The sequence below is a fragment of the Watersipora subatra genome, chromosome 2 (assembly GCF_963576615.1).
Source record: "Watersipora subatra chromosome 2, tzWatSuba1.1, whole genome shotgun sequence".
In the NCBI taxonomy this organism is placed as follows: Eukaryota; Metazoa; Bryozoa; class Gymnolaemata; order Cheilostomatida; family Watersiporidae; genus Watersipora; species Watersipora subatra.
Window position 1 is genome coordinate 22951707 of NC_088709.1, and position 19626 is coordinate 22971332.

Here is a 19626-nt window from a genome sequence, read left to right on the forward strand (position 1 = left end):
TTCATCCTGACCTACAACTCTGGCTTCAGACAAATGGACAAACAAACATACACTATTATTATTATAGTAAAGATATGTTTTTTTCTTTCTTTTAGACACATAATATTTTTTGCTGCATATACCGGACTGTGAATAAAATTTTGAAGCGTGGATTAGAATTGACAGTGAAAGTATGCCCTCCCCTTAATTCAACGCAAAATTACTATAATTTTTGGTCCTAAACCAAATGCAACTGACAAAAAAAGGAAAGAGTTGTCGACACAAACCAATATTACCACAGTTACTGTATACAACCAACAATACCACAGTTACTGTATACAACCAATAATACCACAGTTACTGTATAAAGCCAATAATACCACGGTTACTGTATATAACCAATAACACCACAGTTACTGTATACAACCAATAATACCACAGTTACTGTATACAACCAATAATACCACAGTTACTGTATACAACCAATAATACCACAGTTACGGTATACAACCAATAATACCACAGTTACTGTATACAACCAATAATACCACAGTTACTGTATACAACCAATGATACCACAGTTACTGTGTACAACCAATAATACCACAGTTACAGTATACAGCCAATAATACCACAGTTACTGTATACAACCAATAATACCACAGTTACTGTATACAACCAAAATTACCACAGTTACTGTATACAACCAATAATACCACAGTTACTGTATACAACCAATAATACCACAGTTACTGTATACAACCAATAATACCACAGTTACTGTATAGTGATTAAATGAAGATGTTCTGTTTAGTTTTCTTCATTGAAGAACCAAAGAGTTGAGTTTGGGAAAGTCCTGGAAGGGATGAGGTTATTGAAATTTTATTTTACTGTTCGAATAACTTAAAATACTTATAGCATAAACAAACTTATTATTTACGTTGTAATAATGTAGGGGTGTCTACTGTAATAATGTAGGGAAGTCTACTGTATATTCATCTTATTTAAAACACCAAAGAACAGTCTGAACATACACAGCGTATGATGAGTATCACAGCATAAAACTGAACTCGCTGTAAGCTAACTTACTTGATAATATGACGGTTTTAGAGTTTCCTGCAGAAATGGTGAAGGGTGGAACAAGAGCTCCAAGATCCACACGCTCGGTATATTCAAACTCATCTGCACAATGAAACATACCTTGTTTACACAGTTCTTACCATTAATGCTTGTAAAGTACAACCAGTTCTAGTGTTTCAGACATGAATGAATTGAAGGATAAAACAACAGTGTGCCATCCTGACTACCACAGGTTGATCAACATTTCAACTTTCCTTACTTAGCTAAAATGATCATAAAGGACAACGGCATTTCTTCAGGCTTAGCTAAACACTGGAGGAATGCATCTTTCATGTAGTCAATGTGCCGGCGATGCATCAGCAACGCCTTACTGATGCGTTGGTTTAAAATGGACACATTGATCTACACCAGTTGAAATACAACGAACACCTTTGTGATTGGCTGAAATAGTTTTGTAGAATAATCTCGATTTTATTTTATTTATTTCCAACGCAAGCTAATCCAATTCAAAATTGACTATCCAAAGTTGATATAAACAGGATTTTATGCAAAAAACTACCTGCTTATAGACAAATATATAATCACTCGTAAAATATTTATAAGAACTACTAGTATAAATGGTACTGTTTATAAAGTATTTCAGGTAATCTTTCGGTAATATAATCCATCGTTTTTTTACGTCATCAAGTCATCTGCATTTGACATATTTGTAGAAAACGATCGTTTTTCTTTTATTTACTAGTACTTTTAGGTGTTGTTTTGATACTATAATAAAAAAAATTGCAAACAAAAACTTCGTTTTCAAGTTATCATTGCAAAAGCTTCGTGTTTTTAACGATAAAATTGTCTATAAAGATGGATGATGTCACGAAAAAACGAAGGATAGATTGAACTTTGTTTTCCATAGTTTAATATATGTCGTAAATTATTTTTTGAGCTAGTTATAGTATTCTCTTTTACTTAGAAGCTTTTGTATTGCATCTCCGTTGTATCAAAGGTTTTATGGCCTTCATTTGGATGATAAATGCACTGTCAGTTTTGACGCTAAACCATGAATTCGGAGCACACTGTTTATTGATATGAAAGGATCTTAGCTACTAGCTAGTTGATGTCAGCGATAAAAATTAAACCTCTTTTGACAATAGCTCGTTACCTCCACTACTAAATGGAATATGGTCTTCCCTTTTTTTCATTGTAAGAAAATCATTAGTACACACTTTTTACGCTTTTGCTTTCCTGATGATGGTTGGCTCAAGAATATTTAGTATTTGACTTGGCCTTGCGGACTCTTGTCTTAGTCAGGTTTATTCATTTAGCTCTCAATAACCTTTTCTAGATGTCAGTATCGTACATGCCATGTACTATGTGCCAAGGACACATACATTACTTACCTGTATAGTAGCTGCAAAAGTTTTAAAAAGCATTTTAAGTTGTCGGTGTAAAAACAAAAAGAATCTTCATAACAATCTAGTTTGTACTTTGTGGAAATACCCAGACGTTGCTGATGATAGCTTAATAATGGTACAAGATAATCCCACAAGATTTTTGTGGCCTCTTTACACAACCCCAATTCTCATTGGTCAATCTATTGGTCAATATGCCGGATTGTTTAGTAGCGTCGAAGTGTGTAGTGACAGCAAATGTCTACACTAAAAGCCTGAACGATGTATTTTATCATTTTATGTAGCCTAGCCTTTATACTTGCCAGCACTAATGCTCAATTGCTTTGTAAGCCATTTTTTGTTCAGAAATAAAGCAGCGATGAGTTGTTCACATGCCTTATGCTAAACTTCTGTTATTTGTGTGCTGATTTACACAAACGCAACAAACAGAGAATAAAAGATAATAGAAGTTAGTTTACTAGAAATGCCGCAAAAGAAATTGGAACCCAAAACTGTTATTTTCAAAGCCACAGGTTCAAGTTGCCTCATTAGAGCTTATTAGTTAAATCTCAGTCAGCAGCATCTTTTACTTCGGATACTGATTTGAATAGAGACAGCAAACAAGGAGTAGAAGATCACTAAAGATTGTTAAACAGACGTGTTTCACAGATGTGATGGAAACTTGAAACTGTCACATTAAAGGTCATGGGTTCAAATTTCTCGGTTACTGTCTAAGTGAGTTAAATAAAAATTACTACCTTAACTGATTTCTAAAAAAGTCAGCGCCATATTTTATATCTAATGCAAAGAGCGGTGCTGCTGATGGAGCCAACAAAGCTAAATAATTGTAAGTCTACTTAGCTTTATTCAGAATAATGATGATGTTTATGGGTTTATGTAGACTTTAGTCCAAGCAGCTAGTGCAGCCCATGACTTTCGAGAAAAGTTATGGAACTGAGAAACTCACAGGAAAGCTTAATTTTTTATGCTAATTAATTAGTGCTTGATGAAAGTCTTAAAATGTTTCAGGGCTGATCATAAAACAGAAAGTTATACAGCCAATGTATCTACATACACTTCAAGTACAAGTCTCCAATGTCAGCTAATAGATCTGCATACACCTCAAGTACAAGTCTCCAATGTCAGTCAATAGGTCTGCATACACCTCAAGTACAAGTCTCCAATGTCAGCCAATAGATCTATGTACACCTCAAGTACAATTCTCCAATGTCAGTCAATAGATCTACATACACATCAAGTACAAGTCTCCAATGTCAGTCAAAAGATCCACATACACCTCAAGTACAAGTCTCCAATGTCAGCCAATAGATCTATGTACACCTCAAGTACAACTCTCCAATGTCAGCCAATAGGTCTACATACACTTCAAATACAAGTCTCCAATGTCAGCCAATAGATCTACATACACTTTAAGTACAAGTTTCCAATATAAGCCAATAGATCTACCTACACTTTGAGCTCAAGTGCCAAATGTAAGCACACAAAAAGACTTACAAAAGCTTTTCCATCAATGATGAATTCAAAAGTTTTCACCTTTTAACCATACACTCTTCGGCTGCTAATAAATCAACAGTTTAGTAGTCTATAATCAAGAACTTAGAAATTAAAAGAATATTTTGCAAACAATTTCATTTTGCGGCTGATTTATTTTTCATGGCAGTATAGTGAGTCCATGAGTTCAGTCACCTACATGTATGTATACTAACCATGAGATAAAATGCTGCATTCATATCCAGTTGTCTCCCTTACTTCTTTAGTAAACTCCCCAACAGTCCGAGAGCTTGCAAACATGAAGACTAATGGTTTTTGCTGGACAAAAAGTTTAACAGTATCGCCTTCAATTTTACCTAGATTAAATATATAAATAAAATTCAGTGTACTAAATAATAGTTATAAGGATGGAAAAATCAGCTGCTCCTCGTAACCTTTTTATGTGAACCTTGTAGAAACCAAAGGCTGTATAATTATGATTGTTGGTTGCTGGACCTTAAAGAATGAACAGATTTTGTGTGGAAACTGCTACCAGTTTCTTGAAATTAAATCTCAATTAGTATGCATATTCACTATTGTATTTATACATTTATCCGATATGATTGTGTGTAATTAAGAGGGAACAAGCTGAAGATAAAAGTTTAAATAACATAAAACGTTGATTTTCCTGTCAGAATTATATTTGTATTGCGGGTGCCATATTATTAATGATCTTAGACCTAACCAACCACTAAACTAAGTAGATATATACATGTACTAACTACACAGAGCTTTTAGAATAACTACTACAAATCAAAAATTGTCCCACTTACTATAGAATACACGACGTCACTTAAAATTAACTGAAATATGTGAAGGTGTAGCTTTGAAATAAAAAGTGTCAATGAAAATATGTTTAAATAACATTTACTTTTTAATCTTTATGATTTTACTGTGTTTTAAAAAGAGCAAAAATGTACAAAATTTTCTGCAACTTTCTGTTCGAAACTTTTCGTTTTGATGAGGACAGGTTGTTAAAATTTAACTTAGAGTGGCCAAATTAAAAAACTAGTGATGTATACAAACTTTGAAGTTAGGCATCTATTAGCTGTTTGATTATAAATTGTGAGTATATGAGTTACTATTAGCTGTTTGATTATAAATTATGAGTATATGAGTTACTATTAGCTGTTTGATTATATATTATGAGTATATGAGTTACTATTAGCTGTTTGATTATAAATTATGTGTATATGAGTTACTATTAGCTGTTTATTATAAAGTAGGAGTACTTGAGATACTATTTGCTGTTTGATTATAAATTGTAAAAATATGAATAATTATTGGCGGTCTGATCATGCCTTGTGTTAATTAACTCAAAATTGAAGCACTTATAAAAGTCTATTAAAGCGACACATCTAAGTTTTCATGGCGACCCCTGTTTGTAATGTTCCCGTAACAAGATATAAAGTATTCCAATTACCTTCATGCTTGAAGATTGATGTGTTTGATGGACCAAGTTCCACTTGTTCAGAGAGATGATCAGGAGGAGTCCGTTTCCTGTTGAACACTGTCAAATCAGCATCATAATTGGTGTCACTGTTTGAATTGCTTGAGTAGTCTTGTGAGAAAGAGGCAGCAGGTGGCTGAGGCGAATGCGGCGAATGAGATCTAATTAATCTCTCTACCGTAGAGGGTAGAGTTGCTGCAATGTTCTCAGAGATGTTTAATGGAGAATATTCCCTACTGGTTGTTGCTGTGGAATGAGAAACTATTCTTGCTGAGGCAGAATCATTCACGGGAAGGTTAGTAGGGTGTGTGCAAACAGGAGGGACATAATCGGTATTGTATGATAAGTTAAGTGGAATCGTTGAAGTGGGAGGAGCCAAGAAAGACAGATCAGTATGGGATGAAGTGAAGTGATTTCCTGGTAGAATGGACGCAGTGGTAAAAGTATTCTGAAGGCAAGGACTGAATGTATCTTGGTCACTGGAAAAGATACTCTGGATAGACCGTTCTGTGGGTTGAATAGAAAATGTATCGAGGGGTTGCAACTCTGAAACTTGCTGCTGTGCTAGCTGTCTTGTAAAATTCTGTGTTTCAAGGAAGGAGACCATACGCCTGAGAACACATGATACTCTACCATTTGCATGATCTAGTGGTGTCATTCCTCTGTTATCCTGCACCATAAGTGATGCATGTCTATTATCTGATACTATGGACTCCAGTACATATTTCACTTTATCTGCATCTCCTGACTGACTAACATAGTGTAGTGATGTCATTCCTTGATTGTCCCGTACCATTAGTGATGCATGTTTATTCTCTGGTGCTAAGGATTCCAGTACATACTTCACTTTATTTGCACCTCCTGACTGACTAGCATAGTGTAGTGATGTCATTCCTTTATTATCCTGCATCATAAGTAATGCGTGTCTATTCTCTGGTGCTATGGATTCCAGTACATATTTCACTGTATCTGCACCTCCTGACTGACTAGCATAGTGTAGTGATGTCTTTCCTTGATTGTTCTGCAGCATAAGTGATGCATGTCTATTCTCTGGTGCTATGGATTCAAGTACATACTTCACTGTATCTGCATCTCTTGACTGACTAGCATGGTGTAGTGATGTCATTCCTTCATTATTCTGCAGCATAAGTGATGCATGTCTATTCTCTGGTGCTATGGATTCCAGTACATATTTCACTGTATCTGCACCTCCTAACCAACTAGCATAGTGTAGTGATGTCATTCCTTCATTATCCTGCAGCATAAGTGATGCATGTCTATTCTCTGGTGCTATGGATTCCAGTACATATTTCACTGTATCTGCACCTCCTGACTGACTAACATGGTGTAGTGATGTCATTCCTTCATTATCCTGCACCATAAGTGATGCATGTCTATTCTCTGGTGCTATGGATTCCAGTACATATTTCACTGTATCTGCATCTTTTGACTGACTAGCATAGTGTAATGATGTCATTCCTTCATTATCCTGCAGCATAAGTGATGCATGTCTATTCTCTGGTGCTATGGATTCCAGTACATATTTCACTGTATCTGCACCTCCTAACCAACTAGCATAGTGTAGTGATGTCATTCCTTCATTATCCTGCAGCATAAGTGATGCATGTCTATTCTCTGGTGCTATGGATTCCAGTACATATTTCACTGTATCTGCATCTTTTGACTGACTAGCATAGTGTAATGATGTCATTCCTTCATTATCCTGCAGCATAAGTGATGCATGTCTATTCTCTGGTGCTATGGATTCCAGTACATATTTCACTGTATCTGCACCTCCTAACCAACTAGCATAGTGTAGTGATGTCATTCCTTTATTATCCCGCACCATAAGTGATGCAAATCTATACTCTGGTACTATGGATTCCAGTACATACTTCACTGTAACTGCATCTTCTGACTGACTAGCATAGTGTAGTGATGTCATTCCTTTATTATCCTGCACCATTAGTGATGCATGTCTATTCTCTGGTGCTATGGATTCCAGTAAATATTTCACTTTATCCGCATATATCGACTGACTAGCATAGTGTAGTGATGTCATTCCTTTATTATCCTGCACCATAAGTAATGCGTGTCTATTCTCTGGTGCTATGGATTCCAGTACATATTTCACTGTATCTGCACCTCCTGACTGACTAGCATAGTGTAGTGATGTCTTTCCTTGATTGTTCTGCAGCATAAGTGATGCATGTCTATTCTCTGGTACTATGGATTCCAGTACATACTTCACTGTAACTGCATCTTCTGACTGACTAGCATAGTGTAGTGATGTCATTCCTTTATTATCCCGCACCATAAGTAATGCGTGTCTATTCTCTGGTGCTATGGATTCCAGTACATATTTCACTGTATCTGCACCTCCTGACTGACTAGCATAGTGTAGTGATGTCTTTCCTTGATTGTTCTGCAGCATAAGTGATGCATGTCTATTCTCTGGTGCTATGGATTCCAGTACATACTTCACTTTTCTTGCATCTCTTGACTGACTAGCATAGTGTAGTGATGTCATTCCTTTATTATCCTGCACCATTAGTGATGCATGTCTATTCTCTGGTGCTATGGATTCTAGTACATATTTCACTGTAACTGCACCTCCTGACTGACTAACATGGTGTAGTGATGTCATTCCTTCATTATCCTGCACCATAAGTGATGCATGTCTATTCTCTGGTGCTATGGATTCCAGTACATATTTCATTGTATTTGCATCTCCTGAATGACTAGCATAGTGTAGTGATGTCATTCCTTCATTATCCAGCACTATAAGTGATGCATGTCTATACTCTGGTGCTATGGATTCCAGTACATATTTCACTGTAACTGCACCTCCTGACTGACTAGCATAGTGTAGTGGTGTCATTCCTTTATTATCCTGCACCATTAGTGATGCATGTCTATTCTCTGGTGCTATGGATTCTAGTACATATTTCACTGTAACTGCACCTCCTGACTGACTAACATGGTGTAGTGATGTCATTCCTTCATTATCCTGCACCATAAGTGATGCATGTCTATTCTCTGGTGCTATGGATTCCAGTACATATTTCATTGTATTTGCATCTCCTGAATGACTAGCATAGTGTAGTGATGTCATTCCTTCATTATCCAGCACTATAAGTGATGCATGTCTATACTCTGGTGCTATGGATTCCAGTACATATTTCACTGTAACTGCACCTCCTGACTGACTAGCATAGTGTAGTGGTGTCATTCCTTTATTATCCTGTACCATAAGTGATGCATGTCTGTTCTCTGGTGCTATGGATTCCAGTACATATTTCACTGTATCTGCATCTCCTGATTTACTAGCATAGTGTAGTGATGTCATTCCTTTGTTATCCTGCAGCATAAGTGATGCATGTCTATTCTCTGGTGCTATGGATTCCAGTACATAATTCACTGTATCTGCACTTCCTGACTGACTAACATAGTGTAGTGATGTCATTCCTTCATTATCCTGCACCATAAGTGATGCATGTCTATTCTCTGGTGCTATGGATTCCAGTACATACTTCACTTTTCTTGCACCTCCTGACTGACTAGCATAGTGTAGTGATGTCATTCCTTTATTATCCTGCACCATAAGTGATGCATGTCTATTCTCTGGTGCTTTGGATTCCAGTACATATTTCACTGTATCTGCACCTCCTAACCAACTAGCATAGTGTAGTGATGTCATTCCTCCATTATCATGGACCATAAGTGATGCATGTCTATTCTCTGGTGCTATGGATTCCAGTACATACTTCACTTTTCTTGCATCTCTTGACTGACTAGCATGGTGTAGTGATGTCATTCCTTTATTATCATGCACCATAAGTGATGCATGTCTATTCTCTGGTGCTATGGATTCCAGTACATATTTCACTGTATCTGCATCTCCTGATTTACTAGCATAGTGTAGTGATGTCCTTCCATTATTATCATGCACCATAAGTAATGCATGTCTATTCTCTGGTGCTATGGATTCCAGTACATATTTCACTGTATCTGCATCTCCTGATTTACTAGCACAGTGTAGTGATGTCATTCCTTTGTTATCCTGCAGCATAAGTGATGCATGTCTATTCTCTGGTGCTATGGATTCCAGTACATAATTCACTGTATCTGCACTTCCTGACTGACTAACATAGTGTAGTGATGTCATTCCTTCATTATCCTGCACCATAAGTGATGCATGTCTATTCTCTGGTGCTATGGATTCCAGTACATATTTCATTGTATTTGCATCTCCTGAATGACTAGCATAGTGTAGTGATGTCATTCCTTCATTATCCAGCACTATAAGTGATGCATGTCTATACTCTGGTGCTATGGATTCCAGTAAATATTTCACTTTATCCGCATATATCGACTGACTAGCATAGTGTAGTGATGTCATTCCTTTATTATCCTGCACCATTAGTGATGCATGTCTATTCTCTGGTGCTATGGATTCTAGTACATATTTCACTGTAACTGCACCTCCTGACTGACTAACATGGTGTAGTGATGTCATTCCTTCATTATCCTGCACCATAAGTGATGCATGTCTATTCTCTGGTGCTATGGATTCCAGTACATATTTCATTGTATTTGCATCTCCTGAATGACTAGCATAGTGTAGTGATGTCATTCCTTCATTATCCAGCACTATAAGTGATGCATGTCTATACTCTGGTGCTATGGATTCCAGTACATATTTCACTGTAACTGCACCTCCTGACTGACTAGCATAGTGTAGTGGTGTCATTCCTTTATTATCCTGTACCATAAGTGATGCATGTCTGTTCTCTGGTGCTATGGATTCCAGTACATATTTCACTGTATCTGCATCTCCTGATTTACTAGCATAGTGTAGTGATGTCATTCCTTTGTTATCCTGCAGCATAAGTGATGCATGTCTATTCTCTGGTGCTATGGATTCCAGTACATAATTCACTGTATCTGCACTTCCTGACTGACTAACATAGTGTAGTGATGTCATTCCTTCATTATCCTGCACCATAAGTGATGCATGTCTATTCTCTGGTGCTATGGATTCCAGTACATACTTCACTTTTCTTGCACCTCCTGACTGACTAGCATAGTGTAGTGATGTCATTCCTTTATTATCCTGCACCATAAGTGATGCATGTCTATTCTCTGGTGCTTTGGATTCCAGTACATATTTCACTGTATCTGCACCTCCTAACCAACTAGCATAGTGTAGTGATGTCATTCCTCCATTATCATGGACCATAAGTGATGCATGTCTATTCTCTGGTGCTATGGATTCCAGTACATACTTCACTTTTCTTGCATCTCTTGACTGACTAGCATGGTGTAGTGATGTCATTCCTTTATTATCATGCACCATAAGTGATGCATGTCTATTCTCTGGTGCTATGGATTCCAGTACATATTTCACTGTATCTGCATCTCCTGATTTACTAGCATAGTGTAGTGATGTCCTTCCATTATTATCATGCACCATAAGTAATGCATGTCTATTCTCTGGTGCTATGGATTCCAGTACATATTTCACTGTATCTGCATCTCCTGATTTACTAGCACAGTGTAGTGATGTCATTCCTTTGTTATCCTGCAGCATAAGTGATGCATGTCTATTCTCTGGTGCTATGGATTCCAGTACATAATTCACTGTATCTGCACTTCCTGACTGACTAACATAGTGTAGTGATGTCATTCCTTCATTATCCTGCACCATAAGTGATGCATGTCTATTCTCTGGTGCTATGGATTCTAGTACATATTTCACTGTATCTGCATCTCCTGACTGACTAGCATAGTGTAGTGATGTCATTCCTTTAGTATCCTGTACCATAAGTGATGCATGTCTATTCTCTGGTGCTATGGATTCCAGCATATACTTCACTTTATTTGCATCTTCTGACTGACTAGCATAGTGTAGTGATGTCATTCCTTTATTATCCTGCACCATAAGTGATGCATGTCTATTCTTTGGTGCTATGGATTCCAGTACATATTTCACTGTATCTGCATCTCCCCACTGACTAGCATAGTGTAGTGATGTCATTCCTTCATTATCCCGCACCATGATTAATTTATGTCTATTCGTTAACTGAATGCTGTTCAAAGTGCACATGAACAGCTGTTTGTCATATTTAATAGTTTGATGAAGGAAACTCATTCCACCTTTAAACTTGCTTTGCACAATCAAACAACGGTTTTCTTCTGAAACACCTTCTAAGAACCTGCTCAGGTTTGTGACTGTTAGATGAGGAAACCTGTACTCACTGTCTGTGTATGCTTTGAGCAGGTTGTAGAGCATCTCCTCAGAGTTCATTTTCAGCCCTTCCGCTACTGTTGCACTACTAGCTCCGTAGTCTTCCATCCTCAATACTCTGTACATCATAAATTGGTAACAGTAATGCACATGTTGACACATAATATCTTTGTTCCTTCCTTTTAACCTATATCTGGTTTATATGCTTTGATCAAGTATAAAATACAGAGTGAACTTCAACAATTAAACATTTGGTTTGTCAAAGATTGTTTTACTATAAGATCTGTGGTTCAGTGGTCAGTCAAATTAATTCAAATGGAACTATTCAATCTGGTGAAACTACATGCATGCGTATCCTGCCAGTCACCTCATCATGTTATATGAGTGACCATTGTCTCTTTTTTTAAATATGCTTGAGCAACTTTGTCTCAGTTACTGCAGTGTTAACATTTGTAAGAGTAGTTTTATGTCTTCAAAATAGAGGTGCAGTAGCTCTATGATAAGTAGCTTCAACTTATAGTAGGTACCACTGACATACAGTAGACTACTACTTCCAGCAGTGATTATCTTCGATATAGTATTACAACATAGGTGCGCTATGATTTGAGTAAATATAGAGAGCTAATAGCTAATACAGCTGTTGAGATATGCCTCAAAAACATAGATATAGACTTGAGTTAGCCTGTGGTTCCAACCTTCAAGTAAATATAACTGTCTGCAATAATTCAACTTTAAAATGATGTCTACTCGGTTATTAAAAACATAAGTAGTGCACACAATGAGAGCTTCTTTATGGTATTCATTTAGATAGATTTGTGTGCGCTAGATGTTATTGTTGTCTCAACAAAGCCAGTCTCTAACTACTGTTGAGAACAATGTTCTGATGGTAAGAAAAGATTTTCCATTTGGCATGGTTTGAACCTTGAATACGTTGTAACCTCATGTCATATCGAATATTTTCAAATAGGTTCTCATAAATTTTCCATTCGATGCAACATTTAATGCAGTGAGCGACACACGTAAAAAAAACTTTTTGAGTGTACGTTGAGAAAGTACAACAACAACCCACTGTTAAACTTTGTGTTTTAAAAATAAAAACTTTGTATTGTTCCCTTTTGAAACTAACTTTTTTGTTGTTGTTTGGTACATTTTACCTTGTTTCCTCTACTTCAGTAGTATTGGTTAATAAAGGTTAATAGTTTGACTAGGCAATATTTATGAAAGCAAACAGTGTTGCAATATGTATTTACTCATCGCTGGATGAAAAGTGCAGCAACATGAAACAATTGTCTAACAAGAAACATATTACTACCTAAAGTTAACCATCTGTAGAATATCATAATGATCCATGTATTTTCTAAAGTGTTTGAGTTCTTTTAAGTTTCATATACAATCTTAAAATTATTTGGTGAGTTATATAAACAATGTTTATAAGAGCCGGAGTTATATTTAACTTGCTGCCTTATAAACACTGCCTTATAAATACTGTCTTATAAACACTGTCTTATAAACACTGTCTTATAAACACTGCCTTATAAACACTCTCTTATAAACACTGCCTTATAAACACTGCCTTATAAACACTGCCTTATAAACACTACCTTATAAACACTGCCTTATAAACACTGCCTTATAAATACTGTCTTATAGACGCTGCCTTATAAACGCTGCTTTATATACGCTGCCTTATCAATACTGTCTTATAGACACTGTCTTATAAATGCTGTCTTATAAATGCTGCCTTATAAACGCTGCTTTATATACGCTGCCTTATAAATACTGTCTTATAGACGCTTCCTTGTGGTTATAAACGTTATGGTATAAACTTATAAACACTGTCAAACCAACACTGTCTCATAAATTCTGTCTAATAAACGCTGACTTATAAGTACTGTCTCGTGAATGCTGTCTCATAAACAATGTCTTGTAAATGCTGTTCTATAACTGCTGTCTCCCAACTGCTGGGTCTTATACACTGTCTCATATACTCTGTCTCGCAATCTGTTTTATAAACTCTGTGTTGTGAACACTGTCTTATTAGTACTGTCTACGATTGGTGGATACTTTCTGAAGAAGTTATGCTTAAAGTCTGTGATCCAACACCTTATTCTCAATACCTCTTTAGTACAATAACTTATCACAAAGTAACGGTCTGAGATCACTAAAACCTCTCTGATACTACACATAGTTTACCATTACAGTTGCTTTACAAACTTATGTTAGCAAACTATTTATATTTAAGAGTATTAAAATGTTTACAAGTCATTCACAGCTACTACTAACATTACAATAACTGTTCTCTGTATTCATGAGTACTTGTACAGGTTTTCTCTGTCAGGTCTTTCATTTGTTCTGTTTTCATTCATATGCTGTTATTAGGCCCGTATTCCCTGGGGCGGCAGGGCGGCTGAGCCGCCCAACTTTTAATGATTTTCGGTGGCTGAATACTAAGAATTGCAGTGTAAGCTCATTCACTTGGAATTTCCAGCTACTAATTACTATAAGTGGAGATTTTCACTAATATAGCATTGGTCTTGCCTGCCACTAATCTAGCATTGGTCTTGCCTGCCACTAATCTAGCATTGGTCTTGCCTGCCACTAATATAGCATTGGTCTTGCCTGCCACTAATATAGCATTGGTCTTGCCTGCCACTAATCTAGCATTGGTCTTGCCTGCCACTAATCTAGCATTGGTCTTGCCTGCCACTAATATAGCATTGGTCTTGCCTGCCACTAATCTAGCATTGGTCTTGCCTGCCACTAATCTAGCATTGGTCTTGCCTGCCACTAATATAGCATTGGTCTTGCCTGCCACTAATCTAGCATTGGTCTTGCCTGCCACTAATCTAGCATTGGTCTTGCCTGCCAATAATGCAGTTAGTGAAATCCTTTTCTGCATTGAAGAGAATCAAAACATCGATGAGGAGCACTATGGGGCGGGCTCGTCTAAATAATCTTCTAATATTACACATACATAAAGATGTTGAAATAGATACAGAATCGGCTGTGAAAGATTTTTGCCATGGACACTTTGACAGAACAAGGGCTATTGCAATATAGAAGTAATAGCTTTTGTTCTGTCAATGTCCTTCACAAAAATCTGTAGTGTCATGAGTTTTATATCGTTCGCTGACTAAAGAAAAAGTTTTGACTACCATGAACCTTAAGCAATATATTTACGTAGATTTTGATGCTTACAATTGATTGCATTTATGCATACTTTGAGGGTTGTTGAAGCTTAAAAGGTCCAGAGCTTTGGGGCGCTGCCCCCAAAACCATCGGGAGGCTTACCATGGCCCCCAAACCTCCAGGTGTTCATAACTACATGTAGTTGCCTAACATTTGCAGCCCCAACTTGCAACCAGGGAATACAGGCCTGGCTGTTGTGACATGCTATTCTAAACTAACCAAGCAGCACAAATAAATATAGAGATTATACCCACCTGCTGGTCTGGTTATCACCAGTAGAGTTGATATAGCAGGTACGCTTTTGAAGGTGTTAGTTAGTAAGCATCAACTTGTAGAATGACCAATTTGACAACGAATAGAAACTGTTGGGAAATCCATGCAGTTTGTGAATCCCATGAAGGCCTTGGGTATTTTCACTTTCCTAATGGATGATTCGGGTAATGGGAATTCCCAATACTGGTCCCTCACAACAAACAGTCGACACAATAATGCTTAGATGAAATACGGTATGCAGTATGCACATCCAAAGTTTCTAAGACATACCTTTCTTTTCCAGTAAATAGAACACATCAGATACGATAATTGGCCTCTTGTTTTGGGTTTGAATACAATCTTTGAAGCATCACGAGTTTATTTAAACAATGTTTCCACTGCAAGCTACTGGTTCTGTAGTCTATCGATTGTGCAGGCTATTGATTCTGTAGGCTATTGATTCTGTAGTCTATTGATTCTGTAGGCTATTGATTCTGTAGTCTATTGATTCTGTAGGCTATTGATTTGGTAGGCTGTTGATTCTGTAGGCTATTGATTCTGTAGTCTATTGATTCTGTAGTCTATTGATTCTGTAGACTATTGATTCTATAGGCTATTGATTCTCTAGACTATTGATTCTGTAGGCAATTGATTCTGTAGGCTATTGATTCTGTAGTCTATTGATTCTGTAGTCTATTGATTCTGTAGACTATTGATTCTGTAGGCTATTGATTCTCTAGACTATTGATTCTGTAAACTATTGATTCTGTAGTCTATTGATTCTGTAGGCTATTGATTCTGTAGGCTATTGATTCTGTAGTCTATTGATTCTGTAGGCTATTGATTCTGTAGTCTATTGATTCTGTAGGCTATTGATTCTGTAGGCTATTGATTTGGTAGGCTGTTGATTCTGTAGGCTATTGATTCTGTAGGCTATTGATTCTGTAGACTATTGATTCTGTAGGCTATTGATTCTCTAGACTATTGATTCTGTAGGCTATTGATTCTGTAGTCTATTGATTCTGTAGTCTATTGATTCTGTAGTCTATTAATTCTGTAGGCTATTGATTCTGTAGTCTATTGATTCTGTAGGCTATTGATTCTGTAGTCTATTAATTCTGTAGGCTATTGATTCTGTAGTCTATTGATTCTGTAGGCTATTGATTCTGTAGGCTATTGATTCGGTAGGCTGTTGATTCTGTAGGCTATTGATTCTGTAGTCTATTGATTCTGTAGACTATTGATTCTGTAGGCTATTGATTCTCTAGACTATTGATTCTGTAAACTATTGATTCTGTAGTCTATTGATTCTGTAGTCTATTGATTCTGTAGTCTATTAATTCTGTAGGCTATTGATTCTGTAGTCTATTAATTCTGTAGGCTATTGATTCTGTAGTCTATTGATTCTGTAGGCTATTGATTCTGTAGTCTATTGATTCTGTAGGCTATTGATTCTGTAGTCTATTGATTCTGTAGGCTATTGATTCTGTAGGCTATTGATTCGGTAGGCTGTTGATTCTGTAGGCTATTGATTCTGTAGTCTATTGATTCTGTAGACTATTGATTCTGTAAACTATTGATTCTGTAGTCTATTGATTCTGTAGTCTATTGATTCTGTGGTCTATTAATTCTGTAGGCTATTGATTCTGTAGTCTATTGATTCTGTAGACTATTGATTCTGTAGGCTATTGATTCTCTAGACTATTGATTCTGTAAACTATTGATTCTGTAGTCTATTGATTCTGTAAACTATTGATTCTGTGGTCTATTAATTCTGTAGGCTATTGATTCTGTAGTCTATTGATTCTGTAGACTATTGATTCTGTAGGCTATTGATTCTCTAGACTATTGATTCTGTAAACTATTGATTCTGCAGTCTATTGATTCTGTAGTCTATTGATTCTGTAGTCTATTAATTCTGTAGGCTATTGATTCTGTAGGCTATTGATTCTGTAGGCTATTGATTATGTAGGCTATTGATTCTGTAGGCTATTGAGTCTGTAGTCTATTAATTCTGTAGGCTATTGATTCTGTAGTCTATTGATTTTGTAGGCTATTGATTCTGTAGGCTATTGATTCTGTAGGCTATTGATTCTGTAGGCTATTGATTCTGTAGTCTATTGATTCTGTAGGCTATTAATTCTGTAGGCTATTGATTCTGTAGGCTATTGATTCTGTAGTCTATTGATTCTGTAGGCTATTGATTCTGTAGGCTATTGATTCTGAAGGCTATTGATTCTGTAGGCTATTGATTCTGTAGGCTATTGATTCTGTAGTCTATTGATTCTGTAGTCTATTGATTCTGTAGGCTATTTAGTAAGCATTAGGAAACACTTCATGACAACTCCACGTTAATTGTGTGTGTTGATATAACATGTGAATTAATATACATGAAACACAAAAATAAAGGAAATACAAGTGTCTTAAGGTACTACCTTGAGATTTCAACAACATAACATATCATAAATGTTTATTGTAACACCAATTGTAACTCAAAAGTTCATTCACTAACTATTAGCTTGCAGTACTTACTTAGTACAAGTACAAGACGCAGTACAAGAGTTCATACATATATTTGTCTGCTTCATTCATAAAGGGTTACAATAGAAAGCATGCAACATGTAATGAACAGGTCTGCCCTCTTGTGTGAACATTCATGCTTATTTAACAGGGAGCCCAGAGAATGTATACATTCTAGAGAACGCTCACTAGAATGTATACATACATTCCAGAGAACGATCATCAGATTCATCAAAGAAAACCTACCTAAGTGACTCATGTGAATTTTTTCAGTGAGGGATCTGGTGCCCAATACAAGAATTACAAGAACTTTGCCAACTTATGTCACCACGAGCTTGATTTCAATCTTACAGCATCTTGGAGCTTCTTTGTCACCTCACATGGAAAAGGTCCATGCGATGGGATTGGCGGGGTAGTCAAGAGACTGGCCACCCGTCACTCCAAGCAGCTAGTTAAGCCTGGGAAAGAAAGACTGCTCAGTGCTGAGCAACTGTACAAGTATGCTAGGGAAAACATTACTGTGGTGGAAATGTTTTATGTACCCACTGAAGAAGTCGCAGAACAAGCAGCGATTTTAGAACCAAGATTCAAAGCAGCACAACGAGTCATTGGTTGTCGGGCCAGCACTGGTTTAAGCCATTCAGTAGAACAGCCATTGAAGTTTGCAAACTTTCACCACTGGTTGATAAAAAATGTATGCTTCAAGGATACAAAGTTGGGAAGACTGATGACTCACATGTTACCAGCAATACCTTAACCTCTCAACCTGGACAATATCTGGCCTGTATATATAATAGTCTGTGTTATATGGGGATGGCAATTGGCTTTGATCAAGAGAACAATGATGTTAATGTGAGATTCATGCACAAAGGCTCAACAAACAGTTTCACATGGCCAAAGCGAGATGACATCTGCTGGGCACCACAAAAGCATGTTCTAATAGCTGTGGCGCCGCCATCTACCACCAACTCAGACAAAACATATATATGCATTAGAAGCTACAACAATGGATAAGATTGAGGAATGTAAGTTAAGAAAATATTTTAAGGCTCCTTACTATCACAATCATAAACCACAAGCACACAGCAAATTTGAACTTGATAGGATAATCATCAGCCAAGTTAAAGCTTGACAAGGGGAGATAATCTCATTTAAATAGGGCGATTCTCAAAGGTGTTTGGAGGGCATTTGGAACTCAATTTTAAGCATTTTACCGTCTGAAGCACAAACTTTTGATGGTTTTAATGAAATCTCCATGTTAATTAGTGTAAAACATGAGAAAACTTTGTGACTTTGTTGAAACCACAAGTTGACCTTGACAAGTTCGACAATGACATTCATATTGTATGGCTTCTAGACGCTGACCCGATGCATCTACAGAGAAGATGAAACTAGTTTTGGATAGCTGAGGTCTGGAGGAATTCAGAAATCTCAACAGAAACAATATCAAATTAAATGTTAGGGGTGATAATTGCTTTTTTCAGTCGCTAAATAGCGTTTTCGGTCATTTTTGGTCGAAGTTATCTTCCACATTATTTATCTGAAAAATTTCAAACTTATTCTTTTGTGTAAATATGGAAATTGTGTGTAGACGCAAAAAAGTCTAGACCTCTAACTTGTATATTCTTGAATTTCTTTGAGTCTAAAGTCAGCTAGATGTGCTCTGACCTCAAACTCGGGTGACAAATGGTCAAAGTGCAAATTCTTATAGCACCTGAACCGATGACCCTAGAAGATCAAAATTTGGGATTTAAGCGTTTTTCAACATGGGTAACAACTTATTAAAAAATCATCAAAATCTGAGACAGGTTTTTTCAGTTACACCTGGTAAATTCTATGCCAGATACATTTTGTTCAAAAAATTAGTTGCTGTTCTAAGAAGATAGCATAATAGTTCAAAAATGTAACATAAGCTTTCATTGAAATTTTACTTCACGCCTTCAGTTTAAAAAACTTATTTTTATAAATGTTCA